The 25,197-nt window shown below is 43.9% G+C and overlaps 2 pseudogenes; both read right to left on the bottom strand.

Moving 5' to 3' along the window:
• The window catches only part of LOC139155755 (zinc finger protein 850-like), a 45,700-nt pseudogene extending 32,446 nt beyond the window's left edge, over window positions 1-13,254 (bottom strand).
• Window positions 13,255-20,574: 7,320 nt separating this feature from the next.
• LOC139155754 (zinc finger protein 850-like) overlaps window positions 20,575-25,197 on the bottom strand; it is a 33,293-nt pseudogene continuing 28,670 nt past the window's right edge.

Raw genomic sequence — 25,197 nt, 5'->3', positions numbered from 1 at the left:
CCGGTCAGAATTCTGACTAAAACCTTTCTCACACTGTGGACATTCAAAGGGTTTCTCTCCTGTGTGAGTCCTCTTGTGTTTCACCAGGTCAGAATTCTGACTAAAACGTTTCCCACAGTCAGGACATTCAAAGGGTTTCTCTCCTGTGTGAGTCCTCTTGTGTTTTACCATGTTGGAATTCTGACTAAAACGTTTCCCACAGTCAGGACATTCAAAGGGTTTCTCTCCTGTGTGAGTCCTCTGGTGTTGCACCAGGTTGGAATTCTGACTAAAACTTTTCCCACATTCAGGACATTCAAAGGGTTTCCCTCCTGTGTGAGTCCTCTGGTGTTGCACCAGGTTGGAATTCTGACTAAAACTTTTCCCACAGTCAGAACATTCAAAGGGTTTCTCTCCTGTGTGAGTCCTCTGGTGTTCCACCAGGCTGGAATTCTGACTAAATTTTTCCCCACAGTCAGGACATTCAAAGGGTTTCTCTCCTGTGTGAGTCCTCTTGTGTTTCACCAGGTCAGAATTCTGACTAAAACCTTTCTCACACTCAGGACATTCAAAGGGTTTCTCTCCTGTGTGAGTCCTCTTGTGTTTCACCAGGTCAGAATTCTGACTAAAACTTTTCCCACAGTCAGGACATTCAAAGGGTTTCTCTCCTGTGTGAGTCCTCTTGTGTTTCACCAGGTCGGAATTCTGACTAAACCTTTTCCCACAGTCAGGACATTCAAAGGGTTTCTCTCCTGTGTGAGTCCTCTGGTGTTGCACCAGGTTGGAATTCTGACTAAAACTTTTCCCACAGTCAGGACATTCAAAGGGTTTCTCTCCTGTGTGAGTCCTCTTGTGTATCATCAGGCCAGAATTATGACTAAAACTTTTCTCACAGTCAGGACATTCAAAGGGTTTCTCTCCTGTGTGAGTCCTCTTGTGTTTCACCAGGTCAGAATTCTGACTAAAACCTTTCTCACAGTCAGGACATTCAAATGGTTTCTCTCCTGTGTGAGTCCTCTTGTGTTTCACCAGGTCAGAATTCTGACTAAAACGTTTCTCACAGTCAGGACATTCAAAGGGTTTCTCTCCTGTGTGAATCCTCTGGTGTTTGACCATGTTGGTATTCTGACTAAAACTTTTCCCACAGACAGGACAGTCAAAGGGTTTCTCTCCTGTGTGAGTCCTCTGGTGTTGCACCAGGTCGGAATTCTGACTAAAACTTTTCCCACACTCAGGACATTCAAAGGGTTTCTCTCCTGTGTGAGTCCTCTGGTGTTTTACCAGGTCGGAATTCTGACTAAATTTTTTCCCACAGTCAGGACATTCAAAGGGTTTCTCTCCTGTGTGAGTCCTCTGGTGTTTTACCAGGTCGGAATTCTGACTAAAACATTTCCCACAGTCAGGACATTCAAAGGGTTTCTCTCCTGTGTGAGTCCTCTGGTGTTTCACCAGGTCAGAATTCTGACTAAAACTTTTCCCACAGTCAGGACATTCAAAGGGTTTCTCTCCTGTGTGAGTCCTCTGGTGTTGCACCAGGTTGGAATTCTTACTAAAACTTTTCCCACAGTCAGGACATTCAAAGGGTTTCTCTCCTGTGTGAGTCCTCTTGTGTTTCATCAGGCCAGAATTCTGACTAAAACTTTTCTCACAGTCAGGACATTCAAAGTGTTTCTCTCTTGTGTGAGTCCTCTGGTGTTTCACCAGGCTGGAATTACGACTAAAACATTTCCCACAGTCAGGACATTCAAAGTGTTTCTCTCCTGTGTGAGTCCTCTGGTGTTGCACCAGGTTGGAATTCTGACTAAAACTTTTCCCACAGTCAGGACATTCAAAGGGTTTATCTCCTGTGTGAGTCCTCTTGTGTATCATCAGGCCGGAATTCTGACTAAAACTTTTCTCACAGTCAGGACATTCAAAGTGTTTCTCTCTTGTGTGAGTCCTCTGGTGTTTCACCAGGCTGGAATTACGACTAAAACTTTTTCCACAGTCAGGACATTCAAAGTGTTTCTCTCCTGTGTGAGTCCTCTTGTGTTTCACCAGGTCAGAATTCTGACTAAAACCTTTCTCACAGTCAGGACATTCAAAGTGTTTCTCTCTTGTGTGAGTCCTCTGGTGTTGCACCAGGTTGGAATTCTGACTAAAACATTTCCCACAGATAGGACATTCAAAGGGTTTCTCTCCTGTGTGAGTCCTCTGGTGTTTCACCAGGCTGGAATTACGACTAAAACTTTTCTCACAGTCAGGACATTCAAAGGGTTTCTCTCCTGTGTGAGTCCTCTGGTGTTTCACCAGGTTAGAATTCTGACTAAAACATTTCCCACAGACAGGACATTCAAAGGGTTTCTCTCCTTTGTGAGTCCTCTGGTGTTTCACCAGGTCAGAATTCTGACTAAAACCTTTCTCACAGTCAGGACATTCAAAGTGTTTCTCTCTTGTGTGAGTCCTCTGGTGTTGCACCAGGTCAGAATTCTGACTAAAACCTTTCTCACAGTCAGGACATTCAAAGGGTTTCTCTCCTGTGTGAGTCCTCTGGTGTTTCACCAGGCTGGAATTACGACTAAAACTTTTCTCACAGTCAGGACATTCAAAGGGTTTCTCTCCTGTGTGAGTCCTCTGGTGTTTCACCAGGTTAGAATTCTGACTAAAACCTTTCTCACAGTCAGGACATTCAAAGGGTTTCTCTCCTGTGTGAGTCCTCTGGTGTTTCACCAGGTCAGACTTCTGACTAAAACTTTTCTCACAGTCAGGACATTCAAAGGGTTTCTCTCCTGTGTGAGTCCTCTGGTGTTCCACCAGGTTGGAATTCTGACTAAAACATTTCCCACAGACAGGACATTCAAAGGGTTTCTCTCCTGTGTGAGTCCTCTGGTGTTGCACCAGGTTGGAATTCTGACTAAAACTTTTCCCACAGTCAGGACATTCAAAGGGTTTCTCTCCTGTGTCAGTCCTCTGGTGTTTCACCAGGTCAGAATTCTGACTAAAACTTTTCCCACACTCAGGACATTCAAATGATTTCTTTCCTGTGTGAGTCCTCTGGTGTTTCATGACTGAAATTACTACTAATTTTTTTCCATACTCGGCACATTCAAATGTTTTCTTTGCGAGTCTGGTAGTTCAGCAGACTGGAATTCTCTCTTTGAAATCTTTCTCACAGAAAAGGATGTTCAAATCCTTTTATTCTCGTGTGTGTCCTTTAGTGTCTCATGACCTGAGAATTTCTAAAGAAACATTTACACAATCTGCACAGTCATATGTTTTCTCTTCCATTGTTTTCTGGTATTCCACCATGTTGCCATGTTGCCATGTTCACTAAAGTACTTAGCACATAGGGAGCACTTTTGTGGTTTCCCTCTTGTGTGGTTGCTTCCATGAATCACAAGGGAGCTGTTCTGATCAGATTTTGCTACATTGAGATAATACATATGCTTTTCGCATGTCTAGCTCCTCATTGCAAAAACAGCTATGATTTACTATCTCTTTGTTTCCAACATTAGGCAAATTTATGTTGCTTTTCCACAGTTGAGGTCACCAAAAATATGGGCAATGCTTTGTTTATTGGTGGGAGAGGCTTTCATTCCTGTCTTCTCTACATGATTTTACTATTGACCTTTTCCTTCTCACTGACTTCCAGATATTTCATTGTTTTCTGATTGAAAAATAATTTCCTTTGACTTTTCATTTAACCTTTCCTTGAGTTCTTCTTAATCTGCTTATTCGAGTTTGAAATCTTTCTTGATTTTCTCTCTCGTGTAACAGCTGCTGTAGGAATTGTATGGTTTTCTGAACGAAATGGTAATATTTTGATTTTCCGCTTGATTTTCTTCCCTTTTCAACGTTGGTTCTTATTTACAATTGTCCAGAGTGCTCTTATTGCCATTCTCTTTGTCTGTAAGATTAAAAGAAAAGTAGTATTTTAATTGTTTATAAAATAGTTAGAGATTTAATCGGGTCAATCAAGATTTCTCAGCAATACAAAGGACTATCATCAAATAAATCTTGAAATGCTAGGGATAGATTATATAATTGTAGATGCTGTTTCCTTCTGAAAATAAGACACAATTTGGGGTGGCTGGGAGGGCGGAGCAGATCACCAAGGGGGTGGGGCGCGAGACAGGTGTCTTACCGGTACTGGAGTTTGGCAGCTCTGTGTATCTCTCAGCTGGTCTCTTTACAGAAAAAACCCTTGCACGGTAGAGAAACTCTTCTCACTGCGAGAAGTTGTTAATTGCTTAACCTCATGAGGAGAGTTTCTGTATTTTTCAAGCTTTTATTTCCTAAAGAGACCAGCCAACCGGCACACAGAGCTGCTAAACTCAAGTACAGTGGTACCTCATCTTACGAACGCCTCTTCTAACGAACTTTTCGAGATACGAACCTGGTGTTTAAGATTTTTTTGCCTCTTCTTCCAAACTATTTTCACCTTACGAACCCAAGCCGCTGCTGCTGGGGTGAAGGGGTTTCTTTCCCCCCCCTTTTTTGAAGAAAGAAAAGGGAGGGGCGGCTTGGAGGGGGAAAGACTTTGCAGAGAACAGCGTGCTTGCAGAGGCACTGAAAGGGTGTCTTTTGAAGAAAGAAAAGGGAGGGGCGGCTTGGAGGGGGAAAGACTTTGCAGAGAACAGCGTGCTTGCAGAGGCACTGAAAGGGTGTCTTTTGAAGAAAGAAAAGGGAGGGGCGGCTTGGAGGGGGAAAGACTTTGCAGAGAACAGCGTGCCTGCAGAGGCACTGAAAGGGTGTCTTTTGAAGAAAGAAAAGGGAAGGGCGCCTCCCTTGCCTTTCTTCCTTCCCACTCACCCGCCTTGCTTCTTCCACCCGCCCCCTTTAGCTGCTCCTCCCTGCCCTCTGTTCGCCTCCCTTCTAAAGTTTGGGATTTTCCTGAAGGATTTGCACGCATTATTTGCTTTTACATTGATTCCTATGGGAAACATTGTTTCGTCTTACGAACTTTTCACCTTACGAACCTCCTCCTGGAACCAATTAAGTTCGTATCCTGAGGTACCACTGTACTGGCAAGGAAGGAAGCGCAGCTCAGCCCAACTAGAAGTTTGGCTCTCAGCTCAGATACCTTATGCAGCCTGCGAGAGTTTTTTCCCCCTCCTCCTTTCCCCGATATTAGGAGGCGGAGGAGGATCAGTGTCCTGCAGGGCATTAAAATGCACCGCCCTTGCCTGCATCCCCCATCTGAAGGAGACAGGTGGTGGATGAAAAGACCTGAGCCGGCGAGCAAGCAGGAGGCGTTTCAAACTAACATAGGCAGAGCCCAGATGAGCCCAGGGCTTGAGAAGCAGAGGTCCCTGTCGCCCTCGCTTTTGGCTCTGCACCTTTTCTCTGACTCCCTCACTTGCTAAACTGGTTTGGCTGCTCTGAGCTGCCTTCTGCAGAATTTTGAAACATGCTCCTGCCTGCGATGAAGGCTTCGAAGGTTGTCTGCTGTTTTTCACAGGGAGGAGCGCATTTCAAAATGATGTACGCAGAGCCCATATGAGCCGAGCTAGTCCTGCGGGTGTTTGCACACCTGCTCTCGCTTTCTCTCACTTTCTTGTGTAAAAGAGTCCCCGCCAGGGAAAGAACACTTCCCAGCATGTTCCTCTTTTCCCCAGAAAGTATTGGGGAGGGGGCTTATTTTCAGGACAGGGCTTATTTCAATGCATGTCCTGAAAAGCCCTGTGGGACTTATTTTCAGGATGTCTTATTTTCGGGGAAACAGTGTATATGGATTGAATAAAAAAACAAACACACCCACCTACACACACAAACACATATGGAGAAAATCTATGTCTTCAAAGTCTGACAAAATGCCAGCCAGAGAGAGAGAGAGAAAGCAAGAAAGAGAGAAGAGTGGAAGGAAGGGAGAGAGAGAAATGATAGAAAAAAGGGGAGAAAAAAAGAGAAATGAGAAAATGAGGCAGAGAATGACAGGAAAGAGAGAGAAACAGAGAGAGAAGTGACTCTTGATTTAAAGCATATGGTAAAAAGCACTTAAATAATAACACAGAAAAAAAACCCCAGCCCTCACCTTTTTTTGGAAATGGTTCAAGAGTTCACATAGAAACACACACACACAGAGGCAGGGGGGAGATTAATTTAATTTAATTTAATAATTTAATTTAATAATTTAATTTAATTTAATTTTTAAATTTAATTTAATTTTTATTTGTTTCTTTGTTTATTTGCTTATTTATTTGCTTATTTATTTATTTATTTATTTATACTTCTATGCCAGGGGTCTCCAACTGCCGGTCCGCGGACCGGGCCGTTGGGGGTTTTCAGCCGGTCCGCGGCGCCAGGGCCCCCTCGGCCTTTCCGCGCTGCCCACCGCCCGCCCGATTTGCCCCCTCTGCTCCTCTGCCACCTCCTGCCTTTCACCGCAGCTCCTCCCGCACCCGGAACGCACGCCCTGCCCGCCTCACATTTGCTGAGAGGACTTTCGCCCCGGGCTCTCAGCAAGGGGGCTGCATGAGAGGCGGGGCCGGCGGAAGGTGATATTCAATGTCGGGGGCGCACGGGCGGTTTTGCGCGCGCTCCCTATCTCCCTGCTAGCCCACTCGGAATACTGTATTCAAAATAAGAAAAGCCTTCGCCGGCAAGATTCCTAAGAAGTCAGTAAGAGGCATGCATAAGTGCAGCAGAGTGCCTGCGCGCGTCACCGCTGAGAAGAACGGAGAGAGAACGAGAGTGAGTGAAAGCAACAGACAGCAAGATAGAGAGAAAGTGAGAAAGAGAGAGTGAGAGAAAGGGGGGGGAGAAAGAGATAGCAAGAGAGAGAGAACAAGAGAGAGAAAGAGCGTGAGAAACAAAACAAGAGAGAAAGAGTGAGAGAGAGAGAAAGCAAAAGAGACAGAAAGAAAACAAGAGAGAGAAAGTGAGAAGAAGAGAGAAAGAGGGGGAGAGAGAGAGAAAGAGAGAGGGGGGAGAGAGAGAAAGAGAGGGAGAAAGAGAGGGAAAGGGGGGAGAGATAGCAAGAGAGGGAGAGAGAAAGAGAGAGGGAAAGGGGGAGAGAGGGGGGAGAGAAAGAGGAGATAAAGGAAGAGGAGAGAGAGAAAGGAAGAGAAAGAAAGAAAGAGGGATAGAAAGAGAGAGAGAGTGAGAGATGCTCAGTGAGCCTTTCTTTGAAGTTGCCTTTCTTTCTTTCTTTCTTTCTTTCTCTTTCTTTCTTTCTTGCTCTTTTTCTTTCTCTCTTTTACCTTTCCTTCCTCTATTTCTTTTCTTTCTCCTTCCTACCTTCTTCCCTCCCTCCCTCCAGTCCTTCCTCTCTTACTCTCCCCTTTCATAAGTTTCCTTGCTTCCTTCCTCTGTTCCTGTCCCTTCCCTCTTTCCTTCTTTCTTCCTTCCTTCCTTCCTTTCCTCCCTTCCTTTCCTCCCTCCATTTCTTGCTTTCCTTTTCCTTCCTCCCTTCTTTCCTCCCTCATTCCCTTCTTTCACTCCTTCCTCTCTTACTCTCCCCTTTCACACCTTTCTTTGCTTCTTTGCACCCTTCTTCTGTTCCTGTACCTTCCCTCTTTCCTTCCTTCCTTCCCACCCTCCGTCCATTCATTCACCCATTCCTCTCTTGATCGCCCCTTTTACGGCGCCGCTGACAGCTAGCTCCCCCCCCCCACCGGGCCATGGAAAACTGGTCTAGCTGAAAGCCGGTCCCTGGTGCAAAAAAGGTTGGGGACCTCTGTTCTATGCCACTTAGACACTATACTTTTCCGCCCACACCGAAAAAATATTAGCGGGAACATTTACCCCCCATATATGAGTCCTCTGTTGTCTCATGAGGTGAGGCCTTCCAATGAAACTTTCACACAATCTGGACACTCTTACATCATGCGATTCCGCTGAGGTATCACCATGTTGCCATGCTCACTAAAGAATTTACCACATTGGGAGCACTTTCAAGACTTTTCTCCCGTGTGGATCTTCTTGTGCATAATCAGCTGTCATTTGCAATATCTGCATTTCCCCACAATCCCTGGAGCTTTTCCAGCACTTATATTCTTGACGTCAAAAATATGTGTGGTCACTCATTTATTTTTTTTAATAATTTCTATTTTTTTCACCAAACTTACACAAACATTCGTACATATACCATATTATCGAGACATCCAGTTATATATTTCTATCCGAAATATCATAAACATATATCCTTGGTTTTCTCCTTTCATACTTTTATCTCCAGTCTGCTTTCCTTCTATATTTCATACTATTCCCCTCCCTTTATCTCCCTCTCTTCCCTCTACCTTCTTTCTCCTTCTCTACCTCTTTCCTACTTCCCTTTCTACCTCCTCTTACTCTCTTTTATGGTTAGCAGACTATCAATTCAGAAGCCTTAACTTCATTTCAACATAGAGACATAGAAGACTGACGGCAGAAAAAGACCTCATGGTCCATCTGGTCTGCCCTTATACTATTTTCTGTATTTTATCTTACAATGGATATATGTTTATCCCAGGCATGTTTAAATTCAGTTCCTGTGGATTTATCTACGACGTCTGCTGGAAGTTTGTTCCAAGGATCTACTACTCTTTCCGTAAAATAATATATTCTCACGTTACTTTTGATCTTTCCCCCAACTAACTTCAGATTGTGTCCCCTTGTTCTTGTGTTCACTTTCCTATTAAAAACACTTCCCTCCTGGACTTTATTTAACCCTTTAACATATATAAATGTTTCAATCATGTCAACATCAGAGCTATTTCTTAAACATATCTTTCCCTTTATATATATTTATATTTTTAATATATTATTCCGGGTACATCTACTTTTGCTCTAATGCTGCCTCCTTCCTCCTATTTTTGTTGCCTGGGTCTACCACCTGTAATTGTCCACTTTCTTCCTAATTAAATGCTATAACTTAACTTCCAAAAATAGTCATTATCGTTTATGCCTCTTGATTTAATTAAAATTGAACACCCCCCAAAAAAAACCCCTATAAAAAACAATCATTCTATTCATGTTACATTCTCTCAACACATTCATTGAGTTCTGATGGCCCCAGGCCTGGCGGTATAAGTGCGTCTTCAGACTGTTACGGAAGGCAAGGAGGGTGGGGGTCGTACGAATCTCCTTTCTAATTTTCTAACTAATATTCACAATTGGAACAAAAATTTTGGACATAACTTAGCCTAAAAATTATAAATTGATGAAATTGACTGCTTATAGGGAGAGCTTATACAAAACGTGTTATAGATGATGGCATCTCCCTCCCGCAAGATTAGCCCAAATGTATTCTAGATTAAAGCCACATTGTTGGAGTCGTAAAGAAAATATGGGAACCTATTATCTTATGTGGTGGACTTGTCCATCGATCAAGAAATTTTGGACCAAAATACAAAAATGGATAAGGGACATAATTAAAGTCAAAATAAATAAGAAATCGAAAGCATTTCTTCTAGGAATCATAGATAAAAAATTGGGCCAAGATAATTATTACCTAACGATACACATATTAACGGCAGCCGGAATGGTGGTAGCTGGAACCTGGAAACAACCCACCCTACCAGATGACTCATTGATAATTTAAAAAACATGGAAGCCAGAGCACAGCGGGGGCAACACATTTCTTGCCGTAGTGCCGGATTCTCACCATGGACCGGCAAAAACTCCAATGGAGAGTCGTTCAGTCCAAGTCCCTCTCCCTAAAAGGGAGCAACCGTCCTTGGCTTTTGTGCACCAAAGCCTTTAGTAGTGAAAACATGGAGAAGTCTCTGATGGAGCGCTCCCCAAAAGACCGCAGCGACTCCGATGCTCACTTCACGGTTTGGCCTTCGGGATCAAGGCTGGGGATAAACCCTGCCTTGCACCCTCCTCCTCTGCCTGGCTCTCTTCACCCTGCTCCACGGGTGTCCTTCTAGTTCCTCACGCGGGTCCTTCTACCATCCCTCACAACTTTTCCGCTCTCTTCTTCTTTTTATTTATTTATTATTATTATTTATTAGATTTGTATGCTGCCCCTCTCCGAAAACTTCTTCCTTGGCGGTTGGCAGGGAGGCATCGGGAAGGGTCCGCGGGGATGGAAGGTAGGAGGAATTAAAACCCGCTGCTTTGGGCGCCTTGAAGGGACTCCTCCAGATTCCCCTTTGCCTGCTACTGTCATGGAAAACTTTCAAGGAGGGTGGAAGCCTTGCCGGCTGACAAGCCACCAGGCAGCTTCCTGCACATTTAAATCCACCCATGAGGTTCTCTCCGGGCAGCCTCCACAGTCTTTACGCCCCCCCAGCCCCCTCCCCCGAAAAAAGATGAGAATGCAGGCAGTAATAAGGCAAAAGGGGTGAGTTTTGGGATGGGTTTGCACGCATTATTCGCATTATTCGAAATCATTTACATTGATTTTTATGGGAAAAATTGCATCTACTTACAAATCTTTCTACTTACAAACCGGGTAACGGAACAAATTAAGTTCGTAAGTAGAAGTACCACTGTACATCTATATGGAGGGAAGTAAGCAGTGAAGTATTTATTTATTTATTTATTGGATTTGTATGTCACCCTTCTCCGTAGACTCGGGGCGGCTAACAACAGTGGTAAAACAGTAACTGTGAGATGGATCTTGAAGTCCTACCATAGTGAACAATCAACTAAAAAAAGCCAACAGTGTGATGCAGTAGCCACAAAAACTGATGAAATACTAGACTGCCTTAACACAGGGCTAGAATGAAGACCATGTGAAGTTTTAGTATCAATTTATAATGCTTTGGTAAGATCATACTTGGATTACTGCAACTAGTTTTGATTACCATATTTTTAAAAAAGGTGTTGAAGGTGTTACCATATTTTTTAAAAAGGTATAAAGAAGGCAGAGAAGAGCAATAGGGGGCTTGAGGCTAAAACATATAAAGAAGGGTTGCAGGAATTGAGTATGTCTAGTCTATTGAAAGAAGGATTAAGGGTGACATGATATCAATGTTCCAATAGTTGAAGGGCCAAGAATGGGATCAACCTATTTTGCAGTGCAGCAGAAGGCAAGACAAGGAGCAGTGGATGGAATCTAATCCAGGAGAGAAGCAGCCTACAATTAATTAAGGAGAATTTTCCTGACAACTAAGAACAACTTACTAATTGTCTGAAATGGTATTGAGTCACCTGCTTGTGCAGGGCGTCGGAATAGAAGACCCGCAAGGTCCCTTCCAACTCTGTCACAAACTCCCCTCCTACCTGCCCTCAACTTTTCTACTTTCTCCACAGTAACTGAATTTAAACATGCCTGGGATAAACATATATCCATTGTAAGATAAAATACAGGAAATAGTATAAGAGCAGACTAGATGGACCATGTGGTCTTTTTCTGCCGTCAGTCTTCTATGTTTCTATGTTTCTAACTCACCTTCTAGCTGCTGCTTCGATCCTCGGAAGAGCACAAAAGTCGGTCTTCAGGCTACCTCCCCCCATCAGTCTTCCAGAAAAGGAAGTTCTGTGTTTCTTCTCTCTGATCTTTTCTAGCAATTCAATACAATCTTACTTAATTTGCTTTCCCCCCCTGCTCCACTTATTTCCCCTTTTGGCTAAAGAATGGCTCATTATTTTGGTCTTTAATGGGAGTTATGATACAATAGAAACAATAACTGTTATTGTCATGAAATGCCAAATTGCCTGTGCTTTAATAAGGAATAGACAGTGTTAATATGGAGTATTTATTTCATATTTAATATATGTTCTACATCTTGCAAAGTAAAACTTACTTATTAAAGCTCTTGTTGAAAATATGTACAATGTGGTCATGCTGGAGATATACTTTATTATGTTTCCTTTTCACTTTGAATTTGGCCTTGAGAGCAACCCTCCTTGTCGAACATGTTTGCCTTTTATTCTTATGAATTATCTTTTTTATTCCTATCACCATACTTAATTGGTTATGTACTACACTAAGGGATAACTTGTTCAACATTATTTCCCTGTGTAAGCTCCTGTGTACTTCCATTGTTTACCAGTTCCTGAAACAGGAGATCATTATGAGATCATTATGTTTACATGAATTGGGAAACTAATATTCTGAATTTTTCCACATACTTCAAATGTGAAGTTACTGTACCTCCTTAAGATGCAAGTCAGCGGAATGTTCTCCTTAGTTCTAAGATGCTTCTCTCCTTGTTTAGTTTCCACCCATTGCTTCTTGCCCTGCTTTCAGGTGCTTTGGAGAATAGGTTGACTCCTTCTTCTTTGTGGCAACCCCTGAGATATTGGAACACTGCTATCATGTCTCCCCTGGTCTTTCTTTCAATTAAAATAGCCGTGCTCAGTTCCTGCAACCATTCTTCATATGTTTTAGCTTATAGTCCCCTGATCATCTTTGTTGCTCTTCTCTGCACTTTTTCCTCTAAAGTCTCAACATCCTTTTTGCATTGTGGAGATCAAAACTAAACATAGTATTCCAAGTGTGACCTTATAGTTGGAATACCGCGTAGTATCATAGTGAGATGCCACAGATTTCACTTCCAGGCTCAAAACAGTAGGAACCTCCCCCCCCCCATCAACTATGGTTGGAAAATGATGGAGACTGTCACAAACTGTACTCGCTTTTGTAATAAATGTTGGGCTTAGTAAGACTTACTGATATTGCTTTTGGGCAGTAAAGATAGTTTCCTGACCAAAATTGTAGATAAGCTCTCTCAGACAGTTCTCTTAAAACAGAGCTCTTATAAAATTGAACATTAAGTAATATGCTAATTTACATTTCCAAACTTTGAACTGGAGGAATCAGCAAATGTATGATACTTTAGTGACTAGACCAATATTTAGCAAGATATTTAGTAGATTCCACTGCTAGTTGGCATTTATAGCCAAAGAAATATGCAAACAATTGTAGCCTTCTGTTAAAATGAAGCCTTCTATGAACATAATATACTGGTTGGGAGCAAATATATCTTTAAATCTATTATTTCTACTCATAAATTAGTTTGGTTAACAAATAATATATAACAAGCTTAACATGGTTTCTTCCCTTGCACATCAGCTGATCTAAGTTTGCACCCGCAACCTCTGCAGGGAAGCCATTCTCAAAAAATCAACCTTAACTTGAAAGAGGCATTTTCATTGTTCCCACTAGCAGAAAATTGCATCCATGAGTTTAACAGCGTGCAGCATCAGTGGGCTTATATTTGGGCAGGAGAGGAACCTGCAGCAGCTGACAGGTTTCAGCCCGGTTGCTTCTCTGCTTCCAGACCGTGGAGGAAACCAAACTGCCCAACTTGCTCCCGGACTCTCCTGCCACCTGCCCTCAACTCACCTACCAGCTGCTGCTTCGATCCTCGGAAGACCACAAAAGCCGCTCTGCAGGCTACCTTCCCGCCATCAGTCTTCCGGAAAAGGAACTGCTGCGTTTCTTCCCTCCGATCTTTTCTAGCAATTTAGTACTCGATGGTTTTAACTCCTCACGTTTCTGGCAGAGATTCTACCTTTCTGACTGCCATCTCATGATAGAAAAGTTATCTTGTCCCGTCTCTAAGTTTGCAAGATGTTTTCACTGTACAAATTCTATAAAATATCAAAAAGTTTTTAACTTCTAGCAACTGACTTCTTCAAGTGAGCCTAGTGAAATATGATGCTACTTAGCTTACCAAGTTTAGATTTATTATTATTATTATTATTATTATTATTATTATTATTATTATTATTATTATTATTTCAATACAACTCAGCAAAGGAGATCACTATGCTGGATTTCATATTTTATTACCAGTCGGGCGCTTCCCAAACACCTAGGATTATTATTATTATGTCAATACAACTCAGCAAACGAGATCACTATGCTGGATTTCATATTTTATTACCAGTCGGGCGCTTCCCAAACACCTAGGATTATTATTATTATGTCAATACAACTCAGCAAATGAGATCACTATGCTGGATTTCATATTTTATTACCAGTCGGGCGCTTCCCAAACACCTAGGATTATTATTATTATTATGTCAATACAACTCAGCAAATGAGATCACTATGCTGGATTTCATATTTTATTACCAGTCGGGCGCTTCCCAAACACCTAGGATTATTATTATTATGTCAATACAACTCAGCAAACGAGATCACTATGCTGGATTTCGTATTTCATCACCAGTCGGGCACTTCCCAAGCACCTAAGACTGCGTGATGTAGCGGTGAATTATGTTTGCCGATCCTAGTAAAGCAGCCTTTTGCAACTGACAGATGGAGATTTTGTCAATTCCGATGGTTTTCAAATGTCCGCTGAGATCCTTTGGCACTGTGCCCAGCATGCCAAGTACCACTGTGACCACTTTCACTGGCTTATGCCAGAGTCGTTGCAGCTCGATTTTTAGATCTTCGTATTTCACTAATTTTTCTAGCTGCTTCTCCTCAATTCTGCTGTCCCCGGGGATTGTGATTATTGTGATTATTGTTATTGTTGTTGTTGTTAATTTTGTTATTATTATTATTATTATTATTACTATTATTATTATTATTATTATTTAGATTTGTATGCCCCCCTCTCCGAGGACAAAATATCTACAAGACTAACATATTAAAAAAGGAGGGGGAATGGGGAAACATTTTTCCTTAAATTTATTTTTGAAGGAAAGATTTTTATTTTATTTATTTATATATTTACATATTTACAAGACCAACATACAAAAAAGGGGGGGGGACATTTTTCCCTGAATTAATTTTTTTTAAGGAAATAAAGGGGAAAATTTGGTAGGGAAGGTTTGCTCATATGCCAATGACTCTAAAGTGTTCAATAGGGTTGATATTCCTGGAGGCATCTGTAATATGGCAAATGATATAGCTTTATTAGATAAGTGGTCAAAGCAAAGGAAACTGCAGTTTAATGTTCCCAAATGTAAAATAATGCACTTGGGGAAAAGGAATCCTCAATCTGAGTATTGTATTGACAGTTCTGTGTTAGCAAAAACTTCAGAAAAGGATTTAGGGGTAGTGATTTCTAACAGTCTGAAAATGGGAGAACAGTGCGATCAGGTGGTAGGGAAAGCAAGTAGAATGCTTGGCTGTATAGCTAGAGGTATAACAAGCAGGAAGAGGGAGATTGTGTATAGAGTACTGGTGACACCACATTTGTGGGTTATGAATAAATTAACTCTCTTGAAATGGCCCTGGGTTGGGTCTAGAGGCAAAAAGGAGCTGTGACATTCCTTCAATATACCAGGGAGGGGCTATATACATATAGCCCCTCCCTGGTACAAAGCTGAAGGGATCACATCTAGTGGCCTAGAGGTTAATTCTCTGCCTTACAAGACAGAGGCCCCAGGATCAAATCCCAGTAAGGGTATGGCTAGCTGATGAGGCCAGAACAAGGCCGAAATAGCGCTATCCTAGTCTCCCTTAATTTTAAATATTCAGCAAAAATATGTCATACATACATACATACATACATACATACATAACTACTCCCTTCTGAAGTTTTTGCTAACACAGAACTGCCAATACAATACTCAGGAGGATTCCTTTTCCCCAAGTGCATTATTTTACATTTGGAAGCATGAAACTGCAGTTTCAATTGCTTTGACTATTTATCTAGTAAAGCTAAATCATTTGCCATATTACAGAGGCCTCCAGGAATATGAAGCCTATTGCACACTTTAGTCATCAACAAATAGGCAAACCTTCCCTACCAAACCTTCCCCTATGTCACTCACATACATATTAAAAAGAATAGGACCCAGAACAGACCCTTGTGGCACACCGCTTGTAACCAGTCTCTGCTCAGAATACTTGCCATTAACAACAACCCTCTAATGTCTATGCTTCAGCCAGCTGCAAATCCACTGAACTATCCAGCGATTGTCCAATCTTCACTAACTTATCTATCAGCTCTTTATGTGGAACCTTTTCAAAGGCTTTGCTAAAGTCCAGATAGGCAATATCCATGGCACCACCATCCACCACCTTTGTGACAGTCAAAGAAATCAATGAATATTAGTCTGACATGATTTGCCTTCAGTAAAGCCATGCTGATTTGGGTCCAATAAGTTATTGTTTTTAGGTGCTGATATATCCTCTTTTTGAGTAGAGTCTCCATCATTTTAACTATAACTGATGTCAAGCTAACTGGCCTGTAGTTACCAGCTTCTTCTCTACTGCCCTTCTTGTGGATAGGCACAACACTGGCCATTCTCCAATCCTCAGTCCTATAGGCAGAATTTTTTTCATTGACTATAGCCCTTACATCATTGCTAAAGCATAGCGGTTTCTTCTTCCTTTTACCTTTAGTTATTTTCCTTACATACAGTCTAGTGGCTTTTACGATGGCTTTTTTTAATACAGTCCACTGGGTGCTCGCTCCTGCCATTTTATCCCTGCCCTTTAATTCATTATTTAAATATTCCCCCATTGCATTAAAATTTGTTTTTTTGAAATGCAATAGTTTGGTTGCAGTATAGGATTGCTCACAATCAGTTTTTACATTAAAACGGAAACATAGATGGTCACTGCAAACTAAATTTTCTCCCACCTTGACCTCTGAAACCCAATTCCCATTTGTAAAAACTAAATCTAGAATATTCTCCCCTCTAGTCGGTGTCTTAACCAGCTGTGCCAGAGCTGCTCCTGTAAAGGCCTCTACTATATTCTTACTTTTGCATGTAAGGGCCTCTTTGAAGTTCGCGTTGGAGTGCTCAGCCTCCCCACCCACCCCCAGGTGTATGGCAGGCTGGCAGTGGAATGGAGAGCTCGTGCGCATAGGCACGTGCGAACCTTCCCTGGTGCAAGAGTTCCCTGCACTTTCCTTGTCCCTCCCCACCCCAACTCCAATGCCCAGCTCCCCAGTGCGGCCTTAGAAAAGACTGCACAGGGGGTTGTCTTTGTGTGCGTGGCAGCACACCTTACAGGGGACATTGGCGTGGTCCCTGGACACAGCCGGAGAAGCCGGGCAGGGCTCAAAGCCCATGGGGGTTTCTCCAGGCTGACAGACTCACCCGCGGGCCAAATAAATGGCCTCAGCCGGACGCATGCGGCCCCCGGCCCGCAGTTTGGGGACCGCTGGTATAGATAATTGAGGTTATGATGAGTTTATTAGGTCACTGGATTTAAAGGAATATGGTCTAGAGTGGGTTGGAGGATTTTATTGGTTCATTTGCAAACCATAAAGTTCTGCAAGCTACGATAGTGTTACTTGGATTTACATGGGAGGTTGGTAAGAAGAAGAAAGATCCTTTTTATTTATTTTTTTCTTTTCTTTCTTACTGCACTTTCTTTTTACACCTCCCCTTTTCCTTTATTCTAACATTTTAACTTTAAATATTTATTTTTTCTCTTTATAGTTCCTATTTAAAGGAATTATTATTAATTAGATTTGTTAATTTGGTTAATTTGACAATACAGCTGTCCCTCGATTTTCGTGGGTTCAAACTTTGCGAAACGGCTATACCACGGTTTTTCAAAAAATATTAATTAAAAAATAATCCGCGGGTTTTTTTCTATACCACGTTTTTTCGCACCCGATGACGTCATACGTCATCACCAAGAGTCACTTCTCTCTCTCTTTCTTTCCTGTCATTCTCAGCTTCAATCATTTTCTCATTTCTTTTTTTCTCCCCTTTTTTCTATCATTTCTTTGTCTCTCTCTACCTTCCACTCTCCCCACCTCTTGCTCTCTCTCTCTCTTTCTTACTCTCTCTCCCTCTCCTTTTTATCTCGCTCTATCTCTTGCTCTCTCTCTGTGAGAACACCTGCCCCACCTTTCCTGCAGCCCCCTCGCTAACAGCTGGGACGAAAGCGCTCTCAGCTAAGGGACTGCGATAGGGGCGGGGCGGGCATTCTCAAAGCGCTCAGAGCGGCCAGCGGCCAAATGAGGACGAGAAGTTGTAGCCGCCAGCGCTGCTGCAGGAGGACTCGTGCACCAAGAAAGCCGGTGAGAGGGGCGGATCAGGCGGGGGGTAGCAGCGAGGGGGGCCGGAGGCGCTGGGAGGGCGGGGGCAGCCGACATTCAAAACAATCTTTGCCGGCCTCCGCACTTTCGTCGCTCCCCGCCAACTTCAATCCCGGCTCCTTGCGCGGCCTTGGAAAAGGGTGCGCGGGCATAGTTTTTGGCTGTCCATAGCAAAAAATTGTGTTTTTATTTCCGCATCTCTACTTCGCGGAAATTTGACTTTCGCGGGCAATCTGGGAACGCAACCCCCGCGAAAATCGAGGGATCACTGTATACTATTTGGCTTTTCCCCCTTGAATTCATTATTGGAAGGTTTTTTGGGGGGAGGGTGTTATTCATAGATTCTTTTATTTTAAAGGGCATTTACTATTAAAAAGGTTAATAAATGTACATGAAAATTGATACAGTGGAACCCCGACTTACGAGTTTAATTGGTTCCGGAAGGAGGCTCGCACGTCGAACAGCTCGTATGTCGAAACATTGTTTCCCATAGGAAACAATGTAAAAGCGATTAATGCGTGCAAGCCCGAGGGCTGAGGGGAAAAGACGTCGGCTGAAGCGGGGAAGTTCGCCAGGAGGCAGCAGAAAAGCCGCGCGTGTGTTTTAAAACATCGGAGCCGGCATGGGGAGGCTTTTAATCAGCCTCCGAGCCCCGAACCCGGACTCGGGGGTTGAGAGCCTCCCCATGCCGGCTCCGATGTTTTAAAAGACACGCGCGGCTTTTCTGCTGCCTCCTGGCGAACTTCCCCGCTTTAGGAGGCAGCGGAAAAGCCGCGCGTGTGTTTTAAAACATCGGAGCCGGCATGGGGAGGCTTTTAATCAGCCCCCGAGCCTCGAACCCGGACTCGGGGGTTGATTGAGAGCCTCCCCATGCCGGCTCCGATGTTTTAAAACACACGCGCGGCTTTTCTGCTGCCTCCTGGCGAACTTCCCCGCTTTAGGAGGCAGCGGAAAAGCCGCGCGTGTGTTTTAAAACATCGGAGCCGGCATGGGGAGGCTTTTAATCAGCCCCCGAGCCCCGAACCCGGACTCGGGGGTTGATTGAGAGCCTCCCCATGCCGGCTCCGATGTTTTAAAAGACACGCGCGGCTTTTCTGCTGCCTCCTGGCGAACTTCCCCGCTTTAGGAGGCAGCGGAAAAGCCGCGCGTGTTTTAAAACATCGGAGCCGGCATGGGGAGGCTTTTAATCAGCCCCCGAGCCCCGAACCCGGACTCGGGGGTTGATTGAGAGCCTCCCCATGCCGGCTCCGATGTTTTAAAAGACACGCGCGGCTTTTCTGCTGCCTCCTGGCGAACTTCCCCGCTTTAGGAGGCAGCGGAAAAGCCACTTATTTTTTCTTGCTTATTTTTTCCCGCCACTCGCAGCGAAAGTGCCCCGGTTTTTTTGCCGCCCCCCCCGCCCGCCTCTCGCAGCAAGTGCTTGTCCGGGCGTTTTTTTTGCCCCCCCCCCCGCCCGCCTCGCAGCAAGTGCTTGTCCGGGCGTTTTTTTTTGCCGCCCCCCCCCGCCCGCCTCGCAGCAAGTGCTTGTCCGGGCGTTTTTTTTTGCCGCCCCCCCCCGCCCGCCTCTCGCAGCAAGTGCTTGTCCGGGCGTTTTTTTTTGCCACCACCCCCCCCGCCCGCCTCGCAGCAAGTGCTTGTCCGGGCGTTTTTTTTTGCCACCCCCCCCCCCGCCCGCCTTGCAGCAAGTGCTTGTCCGGGCGTTTTTTTTACCGCCCCCCCCCCCGCCCGCCTCGCAGCAAGTGCTTGTCCGGGCGTTTTTTTGCCGCCCCCCCCCGCCCGCCTCGCAGCAAGTGCTTGTCCGGGCGTTTTTTTTTGCCGCCCCCCCCCCCCGCCCGCCTCGCAGCAAGTGCTTGTCCGGGCGTTTTTTTTGCCCCCTCCCCCCCGCCCGCCTCGCAGCAAGTGCTTGTCCGGGCGTTTTTTTGCCGCCCCCCCCCGCCCGCCTCTCGCAGCAAGTGCTTGTCCGGGCGTTTTTTTTTGCCCCCCCCCGCCCGCCTCGCAGCAAGTGCTTGTCCGGGCGTTTTTTTTGCCGCCCCCCCCCCCCCCGCCCGCTTCTGCACCCCCAGCAGAAGCCAAGGACTCACCAAGAGCTGGATACTGAGAAGAGCCGGCCTGGCTTGCTTTGCTTCCGAGCTGATGCAGAGCCGAATAAAGCGTCACGCCCCCCTGAAGCTTTTGGCGGCAAAAGAGCCCAGCATCGCTTCGGAAGCCGCCGAAAGCGTCAGAGGGGCGTGACGCTTTATTCGGCTCTGCATCAGCTCGGAAGCAAAGCAAGCCAGGCCGGCTCTTCTCGGCTCGTATCCCGAATGGAAGCTCGTGAGTCGAACAAAAATTTCTCTACTCTCCCAGCTCGTATCTCGAGTAGCTCGTAAGTAGAGCTGCTCGTATGTCGGGGTTCCACTGTATAGAGAAATTTGAAATATTACAGCCAAGTCAATTAGAGGTGATCAAAATTAGGAACAGCTTAAAAAGTTAGTTAATAGCTTATTAGTATAATGTAAGCTATTTTTGTCCAGATGTCAAAAATAAAGGAGGTAGCATTGGATTTGTACACCATAATCTCAAAATTGATTTATTGTGATGCAATTTGATGTTGTTGGTATTTTATATTGTATTTCTGTTCATATTTTTTTTAACATCAGTGGTATATCACAAGATGGGAAATAAGACTGAAACCTTTCCCACAATCAGAACATTCAAAGTGTTTCTGTCCTGTGTGAGTCCTTTGGTGTTTCATCAGGCTAGAATTATGACTAAAACCTTTCCAACCATAAGAATATTCATAGAATTATTTATTGCCCAAGTGGGAATTTGTCTTGGTGGATATGCTCTCAGTGTACATAAAAGATACATTTGTCAAAAATCAGGAGATAAAACACTTAATGATTTTAGGGGTCAAATAAGAAATGAAGGAATAATCAATATTAATATAAATCTTAAGGATACAAGCAAAAAGTTACAGTCATAAAGTCATTAGTGGGAGGAAAGTGCAGACTTAGTAAATAGTTTGACAGTGTTGGGGGAATTATTTGTTTAGCAGAGTGATGGTGTTTGGGGAAAAACTATTCTTATGTCTAGTTGTCTTGGTGTCCAGTGCTCTGTAGCAACGTTTTGAGGGTAGGAGTTGAAACAGTTTGTGTCAAGGATGAGAGGGATGCAACAATCTAGGAATCAGGACATTCAAAGAGTTTCTCTCCTGTGTGAGTTCTCTGGTGTATCACAAGATGGGAATCATGACTGAAACCTTTCCCACAATCAGGACATTGAAAGGGTTTTCTTCCTGTATGCGTCCTCTGGTTTTGCACCAGGTTAGAACTTTTCGCACAATCAGTTCATTCAAAAGGTTTCGCACCAGGCTGAACTTACGACTAAAACTTTTCCTACATTAAAAGGGTTTCTCATCTGTGTGAGTCCTCTGGTGTCTGAAATTCTGACTAAAACTTTTCCCGCAGACAGGACATTCAAAGGGTTTCTCTCCTGTGTGAGTCCTCTTGTGATTCAAAAGGCTGGAATTACGACTAAAACTTTTCCCACAGTCGGGACATTCAAAGGGTTTCACTCCTGTGTGAGTCCTCTTGTGTTTCACTAGACTGGAAATACCACTAAATCTTTTCCCAAAGACAGGACATTCAAAGGGTTTCTCTCCTGTGTGAGTCCTCTGGTGTCGCACCAGGCTGGAATTACGACTAAAACGTTTCCCACAGTCAGGACATTCAAAAGGTTTCTCTCCTGTGTGAGTCCACTTGAGTTTCACTAGACTGGAAATACCACTAAATTTTTTTCCCCAAAGACAGGACATTCAAACGGTTTCTCTCCCGTATGAGTCCTCTGGTGTTGCACCAGGCTGGAATTACGACTAAAACGTTTCCCACAGTCAGGACATTGAAAGGGTTATTCTCCTGTGTGAGTCCTCTGGTGTCGCACCAGGCTGGAATTACGACAAAAACATTTCCCACAGTCAGGACATTGAAAGGGTTTCTCTCCTGTGTGAGTCCTCTGGTGTCGCACCAGGCTGGAATTATGACTAAAACCTTTCTCACAGTCAGGACATTCAAAGGGTTTCTCTCCTGTGTGAGTCCTCTGGTGTCGCACCAGGCTGGAATTACGACAAAAACATTTCCCACAGTCAGGACATTGAAAGGGTTTCTCTCCTATGTGAGTCCTCTGGTGTCGCACCAGGCTGGAATTATGACTAAAACCTTTCTCACAGTCAGGACATTCAAAGGGTTTCTCTCCTGTGTGAGTCCTCTGGTGTTCCACCAGGTTGGAATTCTGACTAAAACATTTCCCACAGACAGGACATTCAAACGGTTTCTCTCCTGTGTGAGTCCTCTGGTGTTTCACCAGGTCAGAATTCTGACTAAAACTTTTCCCACAGTCAGGACATTCAAAGGGTTTCTCTCCTGTATGAGTCCTCTGGTGTTGCACCAGGTTGAAATTCTTACTAAAACGTTTCCCACAGTCAGGACATTCAAAGGGTTTCTCTCCTGTGTGAGTCCTCTGGTGTTGCACCAGGTTGGAATTCTGTCTAAAACTTTTCCCACAGTCAGGACATTCAAAGGGTTTATCTCCTGTGTGAGTCCTCTGGTGTTTCACCAGGCTGGAATTCTGACTAAAACTTTTCTCACAGTCAGGACATTCAAAGTGTTTCTCTCTTGTGTGAGTCCTCTGGTGTTTCACCAGGCTGGAATTACGACTAAAACTTTTCCCACAGTCAGGACATTCAAAGTGTTTCTCTCCTGTGTGAGTCCTCTTGTGTTTCACCAGGTCAGAATTCTGACTAAAACCTTTCTCACAGTCAGGACATTCAAAGTGTTTCTCTCTTGTGTGAGTCCTCTGGTGTTGCACCAGGTTGGAATTCTGACTAAAACATTTCCCACAGATAGGACATTCAAAGTGTTTCTCTCCTGTGTGAGTCCTCTGGTGTTTCACCAGGCTGGAATTACGACTAAAACTTTTCTCACAGTCAGGACATTGAAAGGGTTTCTCTCCTGTGTGTCCTCTTGTGTTTCACCAGGCTGGAATTATCACTAAAACCTTTCCCACAGTCAGGACATTCAAAGGGTTTCTCTCCTGTGTGAGTCCTCTTGTGTTTCACCAGGCTGGAATTCTCACTAAAACTTTTCCCACAGTCAGGACATTCAAAGAGTTTCTCTCCTGTGTGAGTCCTCTTGTGTTTCACCAGGCTGGAATTATCACTAAAACCTTTCCCACAGTCAGGACATTCAAAGGGTTTTTCTCCTGTGTGAGTCCTCTGGTGTATCACCAGGCTGGAATTGTGACTAAAACATTTCCCACAGTCAGGACATTCGAAGGGTTTCTCTCCTGTGTGAGTCCTCTGGTGTATCACCAGGCTGGAATTATGACTAAAACTTTTCCCACAGTCAGGACATTCAAAGGGTTTTTCTCCTGTGTGAGTCTTCTGGTGTTTTACCAGGTTGGCACTCTGACTAAAGCTTTTCCCACATTCAAGACATTCAAAGGGTTTCTCTCCTGTGTGAGTCCTCTTGTGATTGACCAGGCTGGAATGGTCACTAAAACCTTTCTCACAGTAAGGACATTCAAAGGGTTTCTCTCCTGTGTGAGTCCACTTGTGTTTCACCAGGCTGGAATTGTGACTAAAACATTTCCCACAGTCAGGACATTCGAAGGGTTTCTCTCCTGTGTGAGTCCTCTGGTGTATCACCAGGCTGGAATTGTGACTAAAACATTTCCCACAGTCAGGACATTCGAAGGGTTTCTCTCCTGTGTGAGTCCTCTTGTGTTGCACCAGGATGGAATTATGACTAAAACTTTTCCCACAGTCAGGACATTCAAAGGGTTTTTCTCCTGTGTGAGACCTTTTGTGTTGCACCAGGTTGGAATTATCACTAAAACTTTTCCCACAGTCAGGACATTCAAACGGTTTCTCTCCTGTGTGAGTCCTCTGGTGTCTCACCAGGTCGGAATTCTGACCATAACAATTCCCACAATCAGGACATTCAAAGGGTTTCTCTCCTGTGTGAGTCCTCTGGTGTACAACCAGGCTGGAACTACGACTAAAACCTTTCCCACAGACAGGACATTCAAAGGGCTTCTCTCCTGTGTGAGTCCTCTGGTGTTCAAGCAAGTATGAATTATGACTAAAACTTTTCCCACAGTCAGGACATTCAAAGGGTTTCTCTCCTGTGTGAGTCCTCTTGTGTTTCAGCACGCTGGAACTCTGACTAAAACTTTTCCCACAGACAGGACATTCAAAGGGTTTCTCTCCTGTGTGAGTCCTCTTGTGTTTCAGCAGGCTGGAACTATCACTAAAACTTTTCCCACAGTCAGGACATTCAAAGGGTTTCTCTCCTGTGTGAGTCCTCTGGTGTGTCACCAGCCTGGAATTATAACTAAAACGTTTCCCACATTTAGGACATTCAAAGGGTTTCTCTCCTCTGTGAGTCCTCTGGTGTCTCACCAGTTTGAAACTCTGACTGAAATATTTCCCACAGTCAGAACATTGACAGAATTTCTCTCCTTTGTGAATACTCTGATGTTTCATGACTGAAATTGTGGCAGAATATTTTACAGCACATTCAAATGTTTTCTCTTCTTTGCGACTCTTCCTTGCTTCACCAGACAGGAATTTTCTCTTTGAAACCTTTCTCACAGACCTGACCTAAGAATTTCTAATGAAACATTTACACAATTTGCACTGTCATATGTTTTCTCCCTCATGTGTGTCTTCTGGTGTACCAACATGTTCCCACGCTCACTAAAGGACTTAGCACATTGGGAGCACTCTTGTGGCTTCTCTTGTGTGGTTGCTTCCATGAATCACAAGGCAGTTTTTGCTACATTGAGATAGTGTGTATGGCTTTTCTCCTGTCTAGCTCCTCGTTTCATAAACAGCTCTGATTTGAAATCTCTTCTTTTTGGACAATAGGCAAATTTATGTCACTTTTCCACAGCTGAGGCCACCAGAAATATGGACAATGCCTTGTTTAGTGGTGCTTTCATTCAAGCCGTTTTATTCCTCACAGGGAGAGGGCTGCATTCCTGTCTGCTCTATGTGACTTTACTATTGGCCTTTTCCTCCCCACTGACTTCCAGATATTTCCCTTTTTTGCTGATTGAAAAATAATCTCCTTTGGCTTTTCATGTAACCTTCAGTTCTTCATAATGCTTATTTGAGCTTGAAATCTTTCTTGATTTTCTCTCTTGTCTAACAGCTGCTGGAGGAGCAGGAGGAGAATTGTATGGTTTTCTGAAAGAAATGGAAATATTTTGACTTTTCGCTTGATCTTCTTCCCTTTTCAATGTTGCTTCTTATTTACAATTGTCCAGAGTGCTCTTATTGCCATCCTCTTTGTCTGCAAGATACAAAGAAAAGTAGAACTTTGTTTATAAAGTTGTTAGAGATGATGTGAAAAATAAT

This window comes from Erythrolamprus reginae, unplaced genomic scaffold (assembly GCF_031021105.1).
Source record: "Erythrolamprus reginae isolate rEryReg1 unplaced genomic scaffold, rEryReg1.hap1 H_51, whole genome shotgun sequence".
NCBI classification, from domain to species: Eukaryota; Metazoa; Chordata; class Lepidosauria; order Squamata; family Dipsadidae; genus Erythrolamprus; species Erythrolamprus reginae.
This window is presented reverse-complemented; position numbering and strand designations above follow the sequence as displayed.